Source organism: Dendropsophus ebraccatus, chromosome 10 (genome assembly GCF_027789765.1).
Source record: "Dendropsophus ebraccatus isolate aDenEbr1 chromosome 10, aDenEbr1.pat, whole genome shotgun sequence".
Taxonomy (NCBI): domain Eukaryota; kingdom Metazoa; phylum Chordata; class Amphibia; order Anura; family Hylidae; genus Dendropsophus; species Dendropsophus ebraccatus.
In genome coordinates this window covers 12,241,049-12,247,048 of record NC_091463.1, presented here as the reverse complement: position 1 = coordinate 12,247,048, position 6,000 = coordinate 12,241,049, and positions in this window count along the sequence as shown.

Below are 6,000 nucleotides of genomic sequence, written 5' to 3'. Positions count from 1 at the left end.
TAACCGTTAAATATCTTCATCTTCATCACAAATCCGTTTTTTTTTTGACGGACACAAAATTGTAACTGACACAAATTTTGTTTCCGTAAAAAAAAGCACAATGCATCCGTCTTTTCAATCCGTTTTTTTTTTTTGCAAAAAACGGACGTAAAAAACAGATTGCAGAAACACAGTGTGAACCTAGCCTTATGAAAATAAAAATAATTTGATAATTAAAAAAAAATATATATATATATATCACTTTATCTAATATGACGCTAAGTCCGCTGGTTCTGTGAAAAAACGTCTGTGCAACCATTTTGCAATCTGTGTCCGTTTTTTCCACAAATCCATTAAAATTGTACCGCGCTAGTTATAATAAAGTTAACATTACATCGCTGACATCACAACCGTCATCACATCCATTTTTTATGCATGCTACATCTGTAAAACCTGTGAAAAACCTGGATTACACTGATTTCTATGGGGCATGCACTGCTAGGGGATCCGTACTGCGACACCCTCCGCTCATTGCGGCACGGATTGTGTGAATGAGGCCTTAGTGTTGTAATGTTACAAGAGGAGTGGCTGATATCAGTGTCCGGGCGCTGGAGACAGCTGATATAAAGCGCTGCCCATGAGGGCCGGTTCCGTGAACGTCCAGTCACTTACCTTATTGAAGAACAATACGAAGAATAAAGAGGCTAATAACAGGGGACAAGGGATTATACAATGAATACGGCACATAGAGGGATTAGCGTCCCCGTATTATATAGTCACCAAACAGGACTGAGTCTATCCTTACAGGACAATGCTCCTTTGTGTTTTTGGATTAAGATGATCAGATAGGCCACATTACTAGGAGCCTCCTGCCAAACCGTACACTTCAAGGACAGGCGGTATAACAAAGGCCTAGTGTATAACACATAGCGCCCTATTCTATAATAACCACCTGTCTATAGTACGGTGTATGATGTCGTATCTGCCTATGTGGTACAGCGGTTACTGGGGATCACATGGAGATGTATCTCAGCCTATCTCCTGGTGGGGCGGGGGTTATGTATATGATGAATGTATATTCATGGTTAATGTATTCCTACATCATTACCTGCAGACAGAATGCACACTATGTCCCTTCTGCAGGTCTCTTCTTGTCTATAGCGTCCGTCGTAACCAGTCTCTCACTGTCACTGACATCACACAGACATATTGTTATGATTTAAAGGGGAACGCCATTTGAAAGGGCCCCATAGTAGTCTTGGGAGCTGCCTCTTTGTTGGGCTCTAGTATATATGTCCCATAGTATTCAGAAGTGATGTCTCCCTATATACCCCATAGTAGTGATAGGTGCAGCCTCTATATAGGTCCTACAGTAGTGATAGGTGCAGCCTCTATATGTGTCCTATAGTAGTGATAGGTGCAGCCTCTATATGTGTCCTATAGTAATGATAGGTGCAGCCTCTATATGTGTCCTATAGTAATGATAGGTGCAGCCTCTATATGTGTCCTATAGTAATGATAGGTGCAGCCTCTATATAGGTCCTATAGTAGTGATAGGTGCAGCCTCTATATGTGTCCTATAGTAATGATAGGTGCAGCCTCTATATAGATCATATAGTAGTGATAGGTGCAGCCTCTATATGTGTCCTATAGTAATGATAGGTGCAGCCTCTATATGTGTCCTATAGTAATGATAGGTGCAGCCTCTATATGTGTCCTATAGTAATGATAGGTGCAGCCTCTATATAGGTCCTATAGTAGTGATAGGTGCAGCCTCTATATGTGTCCTATAGTAATGATAGGTGCAGCCTCTATATGTGTCCTATAGTAATGATAGGTGCAGCCTCTATATAGGTCCTATAGTAGTGATAGGTGCAGCCTCTATATGTGTCCTATAGCATTGACAGGTGCAGCCTCTATATGTGTCCTATAGTAATGATAGGTGCAGCCTCTATATAGGTCCTATAGTAGTGATAGGTGCAGCCTCTATATGTGTCCTATAGCATTGACAGGTGCAGCCTCTATATGTGTCCTATAGCAGTGATAGGTGCAGCCTCTATATGTGTCCTATAGCATTGACAGGTGCAGCCTCTATATAGGTCCTACAGTAGTGATAGGTGCAGCCTCTATATAAGCCCCATAGTAGTCACAGAAGTTACCGCTATATGGACCCCATAGTAGTCACAGAAGTTACCGCTATATGGGCCCCATAGTAGTCACAGAAGTTACTGCTATATGGGCCCCATAGGTTTTGCAATAAAAAGTAGCAAATTTGAGTGGGAAAGTAACTGGGAACTGGTGTAAATGTATGACTTGTGTCTGTTTATTTCCAGACTATTTTCTGCACAGAGTTTACACTGGTAGCGTCCATGGAGCTGGCGGGCGTCATGTGGAAGTTCCTTCCTCTTATCTGCTATAACCAGAAACAGGCCGTGCACGGTACTAGAGCGCAGAAAAGGCGACCTGCTGACCCCAGTGCACTGCCAGAAGAGCAGCTCCGGAGAACAAACTGCTGCCTTATCCCAAGGACCCAATCTCCACCAGGCCCCCTAATGCAGGTTGTCAAATTTGCGGCTGTACAGCTGTTGCAAAACGACAATTCCTATCATACCTGTACCCATTAGATTTTGCTGTCCAAGCATAATGGGAATTGTAGTTTTGCAACAGCTGGAGGGCCGCAAGTTTTAAAGGAATATTTTTTTCTTTCAAATCAGCTGGTGTCTGGTATAGATTTGAAATTTACTTCTTCTTAAAAATCTCCAGTTTTCCAGTACTTATCAGCTGCTGTATGTCCTGCAGGAAGTGGTGTATTCTTTCCAGCCTGACACAGTGCTCTCTGCTACCGCCTCTGTCCATGTCAGGAACTGTCCAGACAGTTGCTGCTCTGGACAGTTCCTGACAGTTCCTGAACAGAGGTGGCAGTAGAGAGCACTGTGTCAGACTGGAAAGAATACACCACTTCCTGCTGGGCATACAGCAGCTGATAAGTACTAGAAGGACAGAGCTTTTTAAACACATGTAAATTACAAATCTGTATAGCTTTCTGAAACCAGCTGATCTGAAAGAAAAAAAAATTCGCTGGTGTTACCCTTTAACACTAGAAATGAGCGGACCGTCTGAGCTTTTGGACCGACAGCATCGGCGCTCTCTCATCATGCCTTTGATCCCGGCCGCATACTTGCGCTCCCGCAAATATGCGGCCAGGATATTCCAGGGAATTCTACAGGGATTGCCTGGAATATCCTGGCCGCATATTCCCGTGAGCGCAAGTATGCGGCCGGGATCAAAGGCATGAGGAGAGAGCGACCAAAAGTCCGAGCAGTTCGCTCATCTCTATTTAACACCTGTGTCCTAATGCATATCATGTATAAGAGATAGGAGGATGGGTGGTTAGGTGTCAAATAGAAAGCCCATTTCCCCCACTGACACTACAGTGTTTATTGGGGCTTAAAGGGGCTGTCCTATGTGAATGTGGCCTCTGTAGTAATGGCGTCCTGTGCTGACTAGAGAGCTGACATTAGGCTGTTTATTGGCCTCATAAAGCGTGTTTATACACATGTAGAGCGCGGTTGTATCCCGGCGCGGACAGATGTTTACATGAGATGAGGCTCGGTGAGGAGCTGCAGAATGGGCTCGCTGCAGGTGGGATGCACACGTCTCCACACAGGCCGCAGCGTCACCTCCTGTGTTGTCTATGGGGCCCATCATTACCAGAAACCTAGTGATCCCCCCGCTCCTGTACATCAGGGTGCTCAGGCCCTCTGGTTATTACTATGTTCTGCTCATGGTAGTCTGTACACAGATCTCTATACCCCCTTCCCCCCTGCCGCTCAGTATATTACACAATGCAGGAAGCCTCCCGTCTGCTATGCGGGCTCCAGCATGGCGGCATCAGGGCTGCGGGGACGGAAAGCTTCTGCTCCATCTGATTTACCATTATATCTATACACAGAGACTGGAAGCCGCATTAGAGGAAGAAACTATATTAGTTTGCTGTCAACGAATAAGAACTCTGGGCTCTCCAGCTGTTGCAAAACTACAACTCCCATCATGCCCTGACAACCTTCGGCCTTGGGCTGTTAGGGCATGATAAGAGTTGTAGTTGTCTTTCATAGAGAATGAGTGGAGCGGCACATTGGGTCCCCAGCAGTCTGACCCCCACATCAGCTGGTTATCATCTATCCTGTGCTTAGGGGACAGCTTTGTCAGATGGGAAAACCCCATAATAATACAGGAATTGTACAGTGTAACACTAGATTTAGTATTGTTTATTGGTCCAATATACATAGAAGTGGCCTCCTGCGGTTTCATCACCATCACCACCATCATCATCATCATCACCATCACCACCATCATCATCACCACCATTATTACCACCATCATCATCATCACCACCATCATCACCACCACCACCATTATCACCACCATCATCACCACCACCACCATCATCATCACCACCATCATCACCACCACCATTATCACCACCATCATCACCACCACCATCATCATCACCACCATCATCATCATCATCAACATCATCATCACCACTATTATCACCACCATCAGTCATTATTCATCCTATAAATAACCCAGTTGCACAATCTTATAGAGGAAGAGAGTCAGGGAGGCCGATCAGTATAAGGACTAAATACTCATGAACTGGGGTTACCCCATGTGCTTTACTGCCTAGCTGAACTGCCCTGCCTGTACCCCAGACCTGCCCTGTGTATATCATAGACTGGCACTGCCTGTACCCCAGACCTGCCCTGTGTATATCATAGACTGGCACTGCCTGTACCCCAGACCTGCCCTGTGTATATCATAGACTGGCACTGCCTGTACCCCAGACCTGCCCTGTGTATATCATAGACTGGCACTACCTGTACCCCAGACCTGCCCTGTGTATATCATAGACTGGCACTGCCTGTACCCCAGACCTGCCCTGTGTATATCATAGACTGGCACTGCCTGTACCCCAGACCTGCCCTGTGTATATCATAGACTGGCACTGCCTGTACCCCAGACCTGCCCTGTATATATCATAGACTGGCACTGCCTGTACCCCAGACCTGCCCTGTGTATATCATAGACTGGCACTGCCTGTACCCCAGACCTGCCCTGTGTATATCATAGACTGGCACTGCCTGTACCCCAGACCTGCCCTGTGTATATCATAGACTGGCACTGCCTGTACCCCAGACCTGCCCTGTTTATATCACAGACTGGCACTGCCTGTACCCCAGACCTGCCCTGTGTATATCATAGACTGGCACTGCCTGTACCCCACACCTGCCCTGTTTATATCACAGACTGGCACTGCCTGTACCCCAGACCTGCCCTGTATATATCATAGACTGGCACTGCCTGTACCCCACACCTGCCCTGTGTATATCATAGACTGGGACTGCCTGTACGCCAAAAAACAGTGCTCGCTAGGTAACTACTCTACAATATACTTATATATTGGGTATACTTCTCCTGCACAGATATGATGTATACTTCTCCTGCACAGATATGATGTATACCTCTCCTGCACAGATATGATGTATACCTCTCCTGCACAGATATGATGTATACTTGTCCTGCACAGATATGATGTATACTTCTCCTGCACAGATATGATGTATACCTCTCCTGCACAGATATGATGTATACCTCTCCTGCACAGATATGATGTATACTTCTCCTGCACAGATATGATGTATACTTCTCCTGCACAGATATGATGTATACTTCTCCTGCACAGATATGATGTATACTTCTCCTGCACAGATATGATGTATACTTCTCCTGCAGAGATATGATGTATACTTTTCCTGCACAGATATAATGTATACTTCTCCTGCACAGATATGATGTATACTTCTCCTGCAGAGATATCATGTATACCTCTCCTGCACAGATATGATGTATACTTCTCCTGCACAGATATGATGTATACTTCTCCTGCACAGATATGATGTATACTTCTCCTGCACAGATATGATGTATACTTGTCCTGCACAGATATGATGTATACCT